This window comes from Miniopterus natalensis, chromosome 6, assembly GCF_054644295.1.
Source record: "Miniopterus natalensis isolate mMinNat1 chromosome 6, mMinNat1.hap1, whole genome shotgun sequence".
NCBI lineage: Eukaryota > Metazoa > Chordata > Mammalia > Chiroptera > Miniopteridae > Miniopterus > Miniopterus natalensis.
This window is the reverse complement of record NC_142086.1, coordinates 59157032-59173457: the sequence shown is the minus strand read 5'-3', so window position 1 is coordinate 59173457 and position 16426 is coordinate 59157032. Positions and strand designations below refer to the sequence as shown.

Here is a 16426-nt window from a genome sequence, read left to right as displayed (position 1 = left end):
TAAAATGTGGAAACTGGCCACATCCGATGATGTTCACAGTTGAAGAACCCTGGAGGGTCCTCAGTGGTCAGGGTGTTTAACTGGATTAGCTGGGCCTCTCTCCAGCAGGAAAATCACTACCCTCTGAAGGACCTGGATCACAGATACCAAACTCAGCTAAAAATCCATTACTTGAACAATTTCAAGTGTGGGTACCAGAAACACGTTTTAGGAAGGATGGCCTTTCCTCCAGCTCCGAGGATATGAGGAGTTAGAGCAACAGCTTTGGGACTGCCTGGGCAGTGACTTGGAGGGGCAGCTGGCTATGGCCAAGGAAAAGTAACATTAGTTGATGCTACTCTGTGTGAAGCGCTGTGCTGGGAGAAAACTGAGGGTTGTGGTCACAAAGCCAGGGCTGCACAGGATCTGATCCCTAGTCTCGCTTCCAAGGCCCTGCTTATCACCTTATGACAAACCTGGCCTCCTGGTGCTAAAGAAGGACCCTGGCTTTGGGTCCTGGACAGATCGTCTTCAAGGCCTTTTCTATGGCAGAATGATGTGTTTGAGAAATACTACTTTTTCTCCCTTATAATTTTCTTTTACATCTTTCAAAAGGGAAACCTGTTCTTATTTAAGAGGAGGTTTGTGTTCTGGATGGAAGCAGAATTTTCCTCCAAGATCTGTCCCAGGTCGGCCTCTATTTGGTTGAGCCTGAAAAGCATAGTTTAGGCGTCCTGGGAAGAGGGAAAAGGGGAAAGTGTCTTAAAGGGCTTAAGAGAGGAAGGGGAACTTTCCAGGAGTGGGGAGAAAAGGAGGTGGTAGGTGCTGAGATGTGTGGAAGGACTGGCCTCCTAGGCGATGACAGAGGGTATGAGTGGGGGAGGGGAGCTGACTTGAACTTTGATTGCCATGTGTCAGGGGAATAGAGAAAAACTGAATTTCAAGGATCCACTTGGGGCTTGGTTGGCTGTTAGCAGGACAAATAAGAGGGTGAAAAGTTGTCCTTGTTTTCTGGCAGCACATAAGCTTCCCAGGTTGGGTATCTGGGACTAAGTTACCTTCCCAGTGCGGTAAGAGAGATGCTTGGAAACCACTTGATTTTCTTTAAAGAAAACAAAGAAATGGGTATTTCCTGAACACCCGAGTCTGGGACTGAGAGCCATACTCTACCTGCCAGTCTCAATTTCTATGATTCTAAGTCCTGTGACTTGTTGCCACACCATCAACTTGACTTGAGGTTGCCCTTCGCCCATGAATCCTCCCAGTCTCACCCTCCATGCCACCCTCATGCCTGGTGGTGGCTGTGCTATGGCATGACCTTTTCTTCAAAGTTGCTTGGAATGATAAATATAAGCTTATTTCTTCTGCATATGAATGTTCAGGGAATGAAGGCAAGTCCGATGAGGTTAATCCAGGGCTACCCGATAAGTAGTAGGTCTTGTTCCTTTCCTTCATTATATCCAGGATACTCATTCCTACCACAGAAACGAGTCCTGTCCCTTCAACCAAGGCTCAGGGCAGCAGGTGTCTTGAGAATCTGTGGTTGGGATGCTAGAAGCACATGGAATGACCACCACTTATCCAGGTTAAAATGAGGAATAAAAGTCCAGACTCTTGTTCAATGAGTCTTTCTAGTAGAGTACCAAACTGTGCAAACAGAATGATCTCAGGTGTACAAAAGCAATGGCTAGATAAAAAACTTGAAGGAAATATGCTCCCATGCTAAGTAATGTCTTTGAATGAAGATGGGTGATATTTTTTCTGCTTCTTTACATTTTTCCGTACTTTCTGAATTCTCTGATTTTGCATTGATTTTATAATAATAAAAGTTAAAACAACAATAAAGCATCACATGATCTCACTTATATGTGGAAGCTAATGAACAAAATAAACTGACAGACAGAATAAATCCAGAGACATGGAAGCATTCAACGGACTGATGAATCTCAGAGGAAAGGGTGGGGGAGAGATTAACCAAAGAATTTATATGCATATATGCATAACCCACGGACACAGACAATAGTGCAGTGAAGGCCTGGGGAGGGGGCGGGACTGGAGTGGACAGGGTCCAATGGGCGAAAAAAAAAAGGACATCTATAATACAATAAAGATAAATTTAAAAGAATAAATTAGCTTTCCTTTCTTAATACCATGAAACCTGAATTTTACATACTGAGGAGTTAGGAGAAAATTTGTGGAGACTCATTGTCTGTCCTAAATACCTTTTCAAAGATGCAGGCTCACCTGTCTTCATAGGCACTAAGAGAAATCTGTCAGGTGAATTTTACAATGTTTACTGACTTTCCCAAGCCCCCTGGTGGGTAATGTGACATGCCAATGACTTCCAGTACTTTTTAAGGCAGTTACTTGTTCCCCTAGTGCGATTCTCCAGAATTTCAAGCTATTCCAAGTCTTCTGAATGAACGAATGAGGAGGATTTTATAATGTGTACATCTGGGTTACAAAAGGATGCATCACCTTTCCTGCAGTTTCAAATTAGAGCAGTAGATGCATAAATAAGACTGCTGTGCAAAACAGACGAACCTCAGCTCAGGGGGGCTGCCGGGCTCTCATTTAATGAGACACACCAGGACTTACTGTTTCCACTTTGAATAAGTTCTGACTAATTAAAGTGCACAGCACAGTTTCATTTAATTACAGAAGACTACTTTTAGCACAATCAATTTTCATCCAGTCTCAAAATCCAGACTTCATTCACGTAACTGCAATTAACACTGCTGCTTTTTTTCTATTTCTAATCAATTTCAGAGAAACCTGAAACATATTTGAATTTTAAACATTTTAGACAGGACTGAGGGGATTTAATGTATTGATGATTTTCTTTGTTGTTTTGGGATTTTGGTAGGTTGTTTTTTATATTCTATACATAACAAGTTATATGCTTACACCAGAAATGAGCTATTGTTTGCAAACCATTTTCATTTTCAAAAATAGCTTTCTGATAACAATGCTAGGAATTCATTAAAAAAAACTTGGGATATGCAATATGATGATTAAGAACAGCAGCTCACTCCTCAGATGAACCTGGGAACAATTCTGGCTCCATTACTGACCTTCTGCAAATACCATTACCTCTCTAGGTCTCATTTCCCTTATCTTAAAAATGAGATATATAATAGTGATCTTGGTCAGTTGTTATGTGGACTAAATGAGAAAATCTATCTGTGGCATAAAGCACATGGTAAATGCTCCATAAAAGTAGGTGTTCTTATTAGTGTTTCTGCAGCATTGAAAAATATAAAAAATGAACAAAAAATCACCCATAACCTCAAAACTCAAATACATATCTGTGAGTGGTGTTTTAATTTGCTGTAAACACAGATCCTCTTCCAGATATCTTTCCTTTCATTATTTAAATCTTTCCCTTCTAACTAATCATTCAAAATTAGAGGGAAGTTAAGAATATTATGGTAAAAATGGACTGTTACATAACAATTAAATGGTATTTATGAAGAGTTCATTACAACATGGACTAGCCCTTGAGTTATAATGTTTCTTGATAAGTAATATGATCACAATGATAGAAAACAACAAACAATACACCAGGGAGGCACCAACAGCACTGCTTTCATGGGATGGAACTATGAGTAATCTGTCCCATCACTGTTCCTTGTACTTTTCAGCATTTCCCAAATTTTCTATTACTAGCATGTGTTATTTTGGTGAAAAAGTGAGATTTGGTTAAAAAATGCTGACTTCTTTTCAATTTTACTTTCTCCAGTGATCCCACACTAGAGCAATTTCTTGTCTCTGTGAATTCTTTCAACACAGATATTGTGTTAGTGGTTTGAAATGAGAGAAGTATGTGCTAGAAACTGCCATTTCCCCTGTGAACTTGAGCAAGTCATTGTAACCCGTCTGTATATTATTTTTTCTTATTTGTAAAGTGAGACAACTGGGTTTATTAGACAAATAGCTGAGGCTTCATTGTCTACGCAGATTGACTCAGAAGATCAGAATAAGGGGGAGGGGAGCCTGTTCACTGATCTCCAAAAATTATACTTTAAAGTGTTTTCCCCAAAGCATATTGGACATCTTCCCTTCAGTTTTTGATTATAAAACTAGAAAATAAAAATTCCCACAAAAATCATGACAAAATTAAATATTAATTATATTAAACTACAAAGAATAAGAAAATAAGTAATTTAATTTAGAACCAGGAAATTTTAGGGATAGCAACATATTATCAGTTCCCATTCACCAGCTATTCTGGTCACCCTTGAGTTAAAACAGAGGTACTTTTAACTTTGTCATCAAACAACTGTTGATTAGAAAGATCCTGGGGCTGTGCTGTGAAAGAACTGATGATCCATGTGAGACCACATGCAACTGGCATCAGTTCTGCCTGTCAGGAGTCTGACTTCCTTTTTGCTTCTTAGACATCCATTGATTAACTGTTACTGGATCAAAACTTTAAAAACCAACCAACCAACCAACTCCTTCTATATGTGGAAAAGAAAAGCGAGCACCTCTTGCATGGCGAGGAATGAAAAATACTGTGCAAGGTTGGGTAAAATACTTGCCACAACAAACAGGTTTTTTTTGAAGTGAAATTATGTGCAGTCAGTTTGGGACCCCAGTGCCCTAAGATCCAGTAGCACAGGCTGGTGAAGACCGGCTAAACTGTTCCCGCTCAACACATCTCTTGTTGACTAAGCTCAATATTAGTCAAGAATTCCATATGGCCACCCAAAGAACATATTCAACCTGTGGCTACAATCACAGGTGTGCAGCATTCTGATCAAGGAACGGATAGAAGTTGGATTGATCAAAATTAGTTTGAGCTCTGGGTACAGTCCAGGTTGTCCCACGGAGTGAGGGGTCATTACCAAATGAGTCTACTCAGGCAAGAGTGAAAGTGCAAGAGTAACCCTATTTATGAAACAATTTACCTAGAAAAGCAAGGCTCAGAGGGCTGATGAGAAATGAACAAGATGCCTGAGCCATGTTGTGCAGATAAGAGAAGTGAGATGAGTGAATGGCAGTTCCAGGGAGAGAGGTTTTTGTCAAAGGTGATAGGAAGCTGCCTGGAAATGGAATGGACCGCTTCCTCTTCAGAAGGATGGGTTCTCCTACAGTAGAAGTCTGCAAGCACAGACAGAATGACCAACGTGAGGAGTGTTGTAAAGAGGATTCACAGATCAGATGCAGGTTTGACCCAGAGAATTCTGCAGTCTCTCACAGCCCTGAGGGGCTCTGCTTCTAACACTAGTAATGATTTGATTCACTGAGTAAAACAGGAAGGCTCAAAATGAGTAAAATCTCGGTGAGATAAATACATCTGTCGTGGGTGCCCCTTTCTCAACCTAAACAGTAGAGGGACAAAAACACATGGGCTTTGGCAACAGGTAGAACAGGGTGGAATCTGGCTATGTCCCTTGTTACGTGACCTTTTTAATCCAGTTCACCTCTGACTCAGTTTCCTCATCTGTAAAATGTAAAAAGTCTCTTAGGGATTAAGTGGAACAATGCATGTAAAGTGCTTTAGAACTGGTGATGTTAAGAACTAAGGAACTGGCAGTTAGTTATTTCATATTTGTAAATGAAAAAGAGGATCTCCCAGGATACAGAGAGGATGCAGCCCCACAAAACTATAAACTGTGGTTCAGAAGTGTTGAAAACCAAAAATATTGGTACTAGCACTTGACATCTATTTTCCGGTTGCCCCTGGGTTAGACATGCCTCCTTGTTTACTGGAGCTGGCCATCACTGCAGATGTTGGCAGGCACCTGGGCAAACAGCCTGAGGCTCTCACCAAACAATGTGCCAGCAGATTAGCTGCAGAAACATGGGGAAGAAAAATTGGAAATGATGGGAAGGAGAGGAAAGGACACAGGAGGCTGGAAATAATGCAATACAAGGCTTGAGCAGATGTCAGAAGGCAATCAAGAGCCATTTCTAGCAGAGAATCTAAAGCAGTTTTCTGTTTTCTCCTTTCTAACCTTCCTGTTCTAGCAAGGGGCAAAAAGGAATGGAGTATTAAAGCACAGTGAGCAAAACCTGTCGTCCAAATGGGCAGGGTCATTGGCCAACTCACTAGGAAAAGAATGCCTTCTCAGAACTGGAGTTTCACATGATTATATCTATGTTTGTGGCTCTAGCAGTATTTGTATTCACAACCAAGAACTGTTCTTAAGATGCCCTGGAACTGGAGGTTTGGAGACCAAGCCTGAGTTTGCTGCTACTTTGGGAATGAGGCCTTGTAGGGTCAGTGTCTTAGAGGCTGTTTATTTGCTTGCTGGCCTCCCGGCTGTTCTTTGGGCAACTAGCAGCACGTGACTGTAGGGCTACTTTACCACAGGTATGAGGAGATGGGGAGGGTCCTGGGGTTTGAGCCTTGTCTCATGTTCCATGTGATAATGCCATGTGATAAAAGACTGGCACGTAGATTGTGAACTACCTGCAGTGTGACTCGGTTCTGCAGGGGGGGTTCTTCTCCTCTAGCCATGTCTACAGGTAGTGGAAAATTACTGGGAAACTCTAGTTGTTTTAAGAAATAAAGTATTAAAAATATTTGCCAAATCCTAACTATGTGTTTGTGCTTTGCATTATAGGACTACTAAACAAAACACTTTCAAGAAGCTCATTGTCCAAATAAAAACAGAGGTACTTATAATTCAGGATAGGGTGAACAAATGATGCAAAAAGAGATGAAGTTGCTTGCGCAAAGTCACACTATGCTGCTAAATAACAGAGCCAGAATTCAATATATTTCATTGTTTCCTTTTACGGCAGATTGCATCTTCCAAAATGGGTACAGCGGTATTTCTGGACCCCCATCCTCTTTAGAACCTTGTCACTCCATGAAGAGGTAGAGTCCATTGCCTGTCTTTGAGCACTTCACTTGACAAACAGAATGTAATGACAGTGACCTGGTGTGACTTTTGAGGCTAGATCCTAAAAGGTGATACAGCTTCTGCCCGTGTCTCTGTCTCCCTCTTTCTTTCTGGACATTTACCCTTGGAATCTAGCTACAAGGTTGCAAGGAAGCCTGGGCCTCAAAGAAAGGCCAATTTGATGTTCCAGCATCTATGCAGCTAAGGCCTCAGGCGACCAGCAGCCTTGGCTGGCTGACTGTGAGTGCGAGTGCTTCAGATGATCCGCACCACAGCTTCAAAGCCATGCTGACACCTGGGGAACCAAGAAGCACCATCCCCCCTGAGCCCTACACAAATTACAGATTTTTGAAGCAAAATAAATATTATTGTTTTAAGCCATATGTGTCGAGTAATTTATCACATATCCAGAGTAACTGGAACACACTTCAGGTCAGAGGATAGAGCAGGTAAGGGAGACCAGGCACAGAGAGGGGACCTAATGACGGGGGCTTCCTCAAAGGGCTGGCAGGTCATGAAGTGTGGCAGCATTTCCCCAGGGGGTGCACGAGGCACAAAGAGTTCTGTGGTCAAATGAGCTTGGGAGACTTCAGGTTAAACCTACAGGTCAGATGTAGCCAAGAGACGTTTTTCTTCCTAATCCTAGATATGAAATTTCACATCAAAACCTAGCTTTCAGACCTTTCATGAAGACCTGTCAATGTGAGGCCTGCATGTCTGGAAGCAGCAGCTCTCAGGTGGTACATGTGACCTTCTGCTTGATCATAGTGACCACCAGATCGTTACCTTCACCTGCCTGGCTCCTGGAGGTCGCCGAATTGGCAAATTCTGGACAAAAGTGAACAGGTTCCTTGCTGTGTGACTTCCCAGGACCTTTAAATGCTAATATACATGTTAAATATCTAAGAGGGGGATGACCCTAGATGGGTGGTGTGTGTGTGTGTGTAATTAGGCTTCTGCAGAACACAGCTTTGGAAAAGCTGATGTAGAGACCCAGGGCATGAGCATCTCAAGTTCCACAAAACCAGAGAACGTTGAGATAAATTTGGTGTATACTGAGAAACGACCAGGGATAGGAATTTACCACACGCAGTTTGAGTTTATGTGATTGTTTCCAGTGAAACTCATCTCCAATTAGCCAGCAGGTTCTCTAATCCTCACATCTGCTGTGTGAATCAGATTTCTTCAAGATTTTGTTGTTATTTTTTCCAGAAAAGGAAATGAAACCTACAATGTGCATGGAAGAATTAAAATAATTTTTGTATGTTTTGGGGAAGACAACTCATTTGATGTATTTATGTTTTCAGTACTAGCTAGTCATTGAAAATGGCCTTTGAAACTACATATAATTATGTGTACAGACTGGACAAAGACTAGAAGAAACACGAGAAAATGAAAACAGTTAATTTATGAGTGTAGTGGGATTTCTGGGTAGTTCTTAACCTTTCCTTCCCAACTTTTTGATTTCCCTTATTGTTGTTGCTTTTAAAATAATTTAAATAAGAGAGACTGTTTGATAAGGGAATTATTTTTCTGGTGACCAGCAGCTTTTAAGTCCTATCATTGTTTCAGGGTCTTTGAAACATGCAAGCATTCTTTGCACTGGGAATAGTGGTTAAGGGCAGGAGTTTTGGAGCTAGACTGGTCGGAATTCCAGTTCCATCACCGAATTGTGGTGTGACCTTGAACAAGTTATTGAATCTATGTCCCTGTTTTCTCGTTAAAATGGGATATGGCTGCTGTAAAGCTTTGGGCTACCCACCAGGGGTAACATGTATAGCTACCACTAAAGCAACCTTGTGAACAGGTTCCTCCCTCCTCCCCTTTCCTGCAGGGCAAGGCCACCAGAGAGACTGGTTTAGAAGCAGTTTCCTTTGCAATATTTTTCCTGGTGATAAAGAATTTTACCTGCTATATCTAATATCCCTGTTGACACTACCTTCCACCATGAGCCCCCCACTCCCATCCTTCAGGATTATTTACGGAAGAAAAAATTGGGCCAGTCATGTTGATGGAAAAGTCAGAATAAAAAATCACTCATATTGTATTGATCACATTGTACTGACATTCTGACTTTCTCCCTTTTTCTTTTTGACTACCTGATTGTCACAGCAGTTGACCAGGTGTGAAGATGGAGTCTAGATCCAGTTTGTTATCTTATGAAGATAACGGGAAGGAAACCAGTGGAAGCTGCTTTTTTTCGACACAGAAATCAAACTGCCTGACTCAAGGGCAAGGCAAGGACTCTGAAACACCGCCGGGACTCCCCTTGCCTTGGACCAGGCTGGTGGGATCACGGGGGAGGGGAATGTGTTCATACTGCCCAAAGCTAATATCCAGTTGTTCATAACTACTGTGGAGCTAGGTAGTTTCTGTGACACCCACCATTGCCTTAAAAATATTCCAGATGGCCAAAATTATCATACATTTTCCTCATGTTTTGATTTATTGGCCTATGAGGATTAATTTGGATAGAACTAGAGAAATATTTTCTCTGCCAAAGATACTAGGCAGTGCGTCTAGCTTCTTGGCAGCAACTGACTCATACCCAGCATAGAAACAGAGAACAGAAGCCCAATAAAATGCCAGGCCAGAGACTCCGTAGCCCGGGAGAAAAATCTGCCATTGTAGCACTCTGTCCTACAGAACCTAGCAATCAGTGGAGAGGAGGCTATGTATGGATTGACATTCTTCTATTGTCAGTTATGAGACTGTATGGCAAGATTTGCTGGGCCTTAACAAATGACATATATTGCATTGGTCTCAGGAGCTATTAGGTAATTAGGAACACATTTGAAGGGCCAGGCATAACATTTTTAAAAAGAAATACTTAGATATACAAGATAGTAGTGATTTTCTAATGTCTATAAAATGGATTTTTTTATTACCTTTTTATTGAGGTTGATTTATAAAATTTGAAGAGTAGCATCTTCTCAAAGTTATTTATTATATATATTTATACATTTAATTTACTCATTCAGCCAAATTATTGACAAGCCTACTATGTAGCAGGCAATGTTCCAGTCACCTGAGTGTAGCAATGAATAAGACAGATGCTAATCCTGCCACTGGAGTGTGCGGTCTGGTGGGGCACAGACAAATGCAATAGAGTACTGCAAGATAAGAGGAGGAAAGGTACCCTAGGAGCAAAGACGCGGGGAGCTCAGCTTAGACTTGGGAGCTCATGGATATTCCTGGAAACCATCTGAGACTCTGAGTGAACAGAAATTAGCCAGGTAATGGGGCGAGGAAAGAACATTTCTGATAGAAGGCAATTACATGGCCTATCCTAGGAACTGATAATTTATGATGATGCCAGTGTAGACATCAAGGTGGGAGTCAGAGCTGAGGATGTAGAAGCAAGAATGGTCCAGATCCTGAAGAACCTTACGTAGTCAGTTTGGATTTTAAGGACAAGTGAAAGGTCGTTATGCAGATCTGTGTTTTAGAAAGATTTCTCGGGCTGAAGTGAAGAGAATGGAATAAGTAGAGCATTCCCTTTTACATTTTGGAGGCAGTGAGGCCAGTTACAAGGCTGTTACAGTTGTCTGCATAAGAGATGATGGTCACCAGAGCAGGGTGTTCGTAGAGGGGAAGGAGAGAAATGGGTGGATTTGAGAGACATTTAGTACAATCAATAGGACTTGATGTTTGATTAGATGTTGGGGGAGAGATAGATGTTAGGTGGGAAAGAGAGAGAAACCAGGAGGCCTGGGGGGTGGGGAGGGGCAGAGGAGGCTTTTCTTTGGCGTATCCCATTCCCTGAGTTAAAGAACAGAAAAGGTAAAGTAGGGTTAGCTGAAGAGCTCAGGCCTGGGTATGTTCGGTGTAAGGAGCCTTTGTATGTTTGAGCATAGATGTCGAGCAGGCTGCGTGCTTTGTGGTCTGTTCTCAGGAGGAAAAGAAGAGCCAGAGATGTGGATTTTAGAGTCAGCAGCGTGGGAGTTGACTGGAATCCCACAAGGGGATGCACTCAACCAGTGAGACTGTGTTAGGATCGGAGGGCAGGCTGCTGGATGTTTCACTCTGGGGAACAAAGGCGAGGCAGAGGAGGGAGAACTCCAGAGAGAGGAAGAGTGTGGGGTCAGAAAATCCAACAGAAGAGAATCCGTAAGCGGAGGACAAGCTTAACAGTGACCGGTGCTGCTGAGAGTTTACACTGAGCTGGAGCTCGCCTGCAAGAGTGACTAGTAATGAAGAAGCAATGGTCTCATCCAGAGCAACGTCTGTAGACTAGGGGTGGAAGGCAGATCACCATGGATTGAAAGAAAATGAAAAGAATAAGACACACTGTCTTACATTGTAACAGTAAAGAAAACCATCTTTGGAGGGTTTGTGGAGCTACTGAAACTGTGAAGTAGCTGAAAAATCCTAGTCTTCACTTAATGGCCTCCCCCGCCCCCCCCCCGCCCCCCCCACGTCTCAATTATGCATTTATACCCAACCACCCGCCCACCTACCCACTGACTCATCTACTTATCTACCTGGCTAACCTTTAGCTGTTAAGTCAAATGCTTCATTTGACTCATGGCCAAGGCTAAGGATGGCAGTGGGGCAGGGAGAGAAACAGCCACATTTTTTCTGATTTTTGTCTCATAGAATGTGAGCATCACAACAGGAAGGAAGGAGCCTTAGGAGCATCTGGTCTACCCCCCTCCCCATGGGGATGAATTGTGGGGGGTGGGATAGAAGAGAGATAAATTAGGAGGCTATTGCAGAGATGAGATCAGGGTGATTACAATGGGGACAGAGAGGAAAGAGCAAATTTGAGATTTTCTAAGTGAAGAAATAAGAGGATTTAGTGACAAAACTGCATTGCTTTCCACCAAGAGAAACGAGATTGTCACCTTGAATGTGCATAGTTTTCAAAGAGCTTTCAAGTATATTAACTTATTTGACCTTTGTAAGTGATTTGTCCAATGTTATTAGCTAGTTAATAACAGAACCAGGGCCAGACCCATATCTTGTAATTCCTGCTCTATGCCCTTTTCACTAATGCAACCTTGTCTCCCTCATCCCCCGCTGCAGCTCTAACCTGTCCTTAGCATTAGGATCAATCAGTGTTGTTGCTTGGCAAATATTATCTTGGTTGGAGGAAAGAGCAGCACAGAGCCCTTCTGTTTGTCTCTTGTCACTTAATTTTCTGAGACAAACCAAGTTCATTCTGTTTAGAAAGACAAGGTCACAGATACTGTACTCAGCTTCTTTTCTATCAGGAATGAAGGAAACTATAATGGAATGTTATAATGAAACTCTTTGGTTGTGGTTCCCCCCCACCAAAAAAAAAAGGAAGGAAAATACAATGAAACAATTGGTGCCTTATTACCTATGCAGCACTTGCAAACAAATGGTTATATCTATCTATCTATCTATCTATCTATCTATCTATCTATCTATCTATCTATCTATCATCTATCTATCTATCTATCTATCTATCTATCTATCTATCTATCTATCTATCATCTATCTATCTATCTATCTATCTATCATCTATCTATCATCTATCTATCTATCTATCTATCATCTATCTATCTATCTATCTATCTATCTATCTATCTATCTATCTATCTATCTATCTATCTATCATCTATCTATCTATCTATCTATCTATCTATCTATCTATCTATCTATCATCATCTATCATCTATCTATCTATCTATCTATCTATCTATCTATCTATCTATCTATCTATCTATCTATCATCTATCTATCTATCTATCTATCTATCTATCTATCTATCTATCATCTATCATCTATCTATCTATCTATCTATCTATCTATCTATCTATCTATCATCTATCATCTATCTATCATCTATCTATCATCTATCTATCTATCTATCATCTATCATCTATCTATCTATCTATCTATCTATCTATCTATCTATCTATCTATCTATCATCTATCTATCTATCATCTATCTATCTATCATCTATCTATCTATCATCTATCTATCTATCTATCTATCTATCTATCTATCTATCTATCATCATCTATCTATCTATCTATCTATCTATCTATCTATCTATCTATCTATCTATCTATCTATCATCTATCTATCTATCTATCTATCTATCTATCTATCTATCATCTATCTATCTATCTATCATCTATCATCTATCTATATATCTATCTATATCTATATCTATATCTATATCTATATCTATATCTATATCTATATCTATATCTATATCTATATCTATATCTATATCTATATCTATATCTATATCTATCTATATCATCTATATCTCTCTCGCAACATTTAGCTTACAATCCTTGTAAACAGCTAACACTGAAGGGACCAGGGGACAGCATTTCAATGAATTGAGTGGTCAAGGGTGTGTGTTTCTCATGACCATGTTTGGGCGGCCAAGGGGCAAGCCAACCTGGAGCTATCATGAATCCCAAGAGAACTTCTTTGAACAGTGAGGAAGGGAATTGGGACACAGGCACAGAGGGAAGATGGTCAGGTGAAGATGGAAGAGAAATTGGAGTGATGTGCCACAACCCAAGGAACACCTGGGGCTACTAGACGCTGAAAGAGGCAAGGAAGGGCTTTGAGGGAGCATGGCCCTGTCAACACCTTGATTTCAGACTTTTAGCCTCTGGACTGTGAGACAATAAATTTCTTTTGTTTTAAGCCACTCATTTGGCGGTGCTTTGTTACAACAGCCACTGGAAGTGAACAGAAGGAACCAACCTATGATTTCAGTCAGAGACTAGGATAAAACTAGCTCACAAATGGGGTTTGAATGGGCAGTAGGTTAAGTTTTCTTTTACTCTCAGCCTAACAAGCTCTGCCCATTAGATGAAATGATAGCCAAGAATCCTAATGCATGACCCATGCTCAACAAATACCTGTTGTGAATGAATGGTCTCCCGAGCTTCCTGAGATGTACCCTTTCTTGCACTCTGTTTCATTTGATTCCTCAAATGGGCTTTCGTGCATTATTTCCATTTTTTATAAATGAGGAAGCTGATGTCCCATAGATTAAATAACTTGCCCAAGGAAAATGACTCATAGTGCAAAACAGATTTAAACATAGGTCTTCTTGACTCCAGCCTGTGCTTTTCCACTCCAGTCACCAAATTAGTCCAAAAAAAATCTTGGTAGATGTTCAATAGTCTGTGTCCTCTTAATTCAGAGAACTATGCCTCATTTGAAATGATTTTTTAGAATCTGAATGCAAGATGTATTTTCTTGGCCATTTTGGTTCTCAAAAAGACAAACTGAGAAGTCTGTCTATAGGAAAGCAGGCAGAGATTAGGTTGTATAGCTTAAATAAAATCAATATCTATTAAACCCTGATTCTAGGTCTATGTTCTTGGGCTATGAAGCTGAAAAAGACAGTTTTTGACTCAAGGATCTCACAGTCACTTGGAAGAAATTTTGGGAGATACTGAAAGTATTTGAACCAAAAGTCAGAAGACGTGGACTCTTGTCCGGGTGCAACTACTCCTTAGGGGTGTGATCTCAGAGAAATCAAATAACTTTTTCTCATTTCAAAATTTTTGGGAAAATTTTCTATAAACTGTGAAGAGTTACACCAGAGTCAGGCGGTGGTATTATTATTTTTATAAAACCACTTTCTTGTATGATTTAAATGTCTAAAGAGATGCTACACAATACATCAATCAGCAATGGATGCTCCTAAGTAGCCAAGCACAAACGACCCTGTTTAAGTGCTGTAAAGACAAAACCCCATTAGGGACTAATTTTTTTTTTTTTCATGGAGACAGCTTGTGATTTATTTTTTACAAGGATATTTAGAATCTAAAGAACATTGCTGACTCAAGATAAATATAAAGGTCGATTGTTGCATCTAAACCATGCTGTCACAACATTTAAATAATTAAAAGATTGTTTTCAGAGATAATTGTAGTCCCACATTTTAACTAAGTATTTAATAACAGTAAACTAAACACAAGCTCTGTTTTCATATGGGGAACTCTGCAAAGCCTATTAACTAACTGTCCAGATGGCAGGGAATAGGAGAATTAAAATGTATTTAAATTAGGGATCATCCAAATCTTTCAAAGTAGACTTAAGTGGGTGTTAAGAGCCTATTTTGGAGACTTTCTAAAACTCATTCAAAATATCAGAGGACAAGGACTTTTACTTTACTTACGTATTTGTTTCTGGGTAATTTTAAAAAAATAAAATTCTTACAAAACATTTGTTTTAAAGTTATGTAATACTCTTTCCTTACAGGCGAATTAGAAAAATAGATGAAGAAAAAGAAAAAATAACCCTATTAATTTTACTACCTAGATATAATAATTGGGAGCACTTTGCTGTATCTTATATTAGGTTTCCCCCTTATGTTTGCATATAAAAACAATTACCCATGAGCTCTCAGTATTAGGGCCAGTTACTTTCTTCTCTGAGCTCTAGTTTTCTCATTTCTAAAAAGGAGTTAAAAATACTAACCTCGTAGGGTAGTTGTGAGGATCAAATTTCATAGTATTTGTAAAATATTTAATAGAGTAGCTGGAATATAATCATGCTCAATCAAATTACTTCATTATTTACTTGTGAAAATGGAACCTTACTGTACATGTGGTTGTTTAACCTTTATTTTGGATGTAATTACATGCCAGTAAATATACAACCATCACATCATTATGAGGACACTGTAGTATCCCATTATATAGGTTTATCTTAATACATTTCACCTTCTATTATTGTTATTACAAAAATTTGCATCACATATACTGGGGCATGTATCTTTATGCATGTGAGTGAGTATTTCTTGAGAATTATTAAGAAGTTGCTGGGTCAAAAGGTACAAACATTTTGAAGCTTTTGATATATACTGAGAAGGACAGATACCATATGATTTCACTTATATGTGGAATCTAACAAACAAATGAACAAATAAATAAGAAACAAACTAATAGATATAGGGAACATTTTGCTGGTTGCCCGACGGGAGCGGGACTGGGGGGGAGGGATGGATGAAAAAGGGGAAGGGATTAAGAAGTACAAATTGGTAGTTGTAAAATAGTCATGGGGGTGTAAAGAATAGCATAAGGAATCTAGTCAATAATATTGTAATAACTATGTATGGTGCCAGATGGGTACTAGATTTACTGGGTGATCACTTCATAAGCTATATAAACATCTAATCACTATGTTGTACACCAGAAACTAATATAATATTGCATGTCAACTGTAACCGGAAAATAAAAATTATTAAAAAAAGAAAAATAAGGGGAAACAAGATGGAGGCATAGGTAGCAGCCGTACCTGCCGCCTGCCAGAACCACATCAAAATTACAACTAAAATACAAAACCACTATCACTCAGAGCCTCCTGAAATCTGGCTGAACAGAAGCCCCACAACCAGGGACCTGAAGAAGCATCAAGAGTGGTAAGGGGGGCGGAGACGCTGGGGGTCGGGGCTGAATCCTGGAGACGCGGCCTCGGGCCCACACGCGGTGCCTCGGGTTAAACCTAGGAGGGAATCTCGGAGGTGGGGGTTTCCCAGAGGAGGGAGGGGTCCCAGCCCCACAGCAGGCCCCCAGCCCAGGGCGCCAGGGCCAGGAAGAGACGTCCCCACACCTTCGGGCTGTGAAACCAGCGGGGA

The 16426-nt window shown here is 40.4% G+C and overlaps 1 protein-coding gene across 4 annotated transcripts in view; it reads right to left on the bottom strand.

Moving 5' to 3' along the window:
* PEX5L (peroxisomal biogenesis factor 5 like) overlaps positions 1–16426 on the bottom strand; it is a 134573-nt gene that overhangs the window by 11753 nt on the left and 106394 nt on the right. The gene's annotated exons all lie outside the window — the stretch shown is intronic.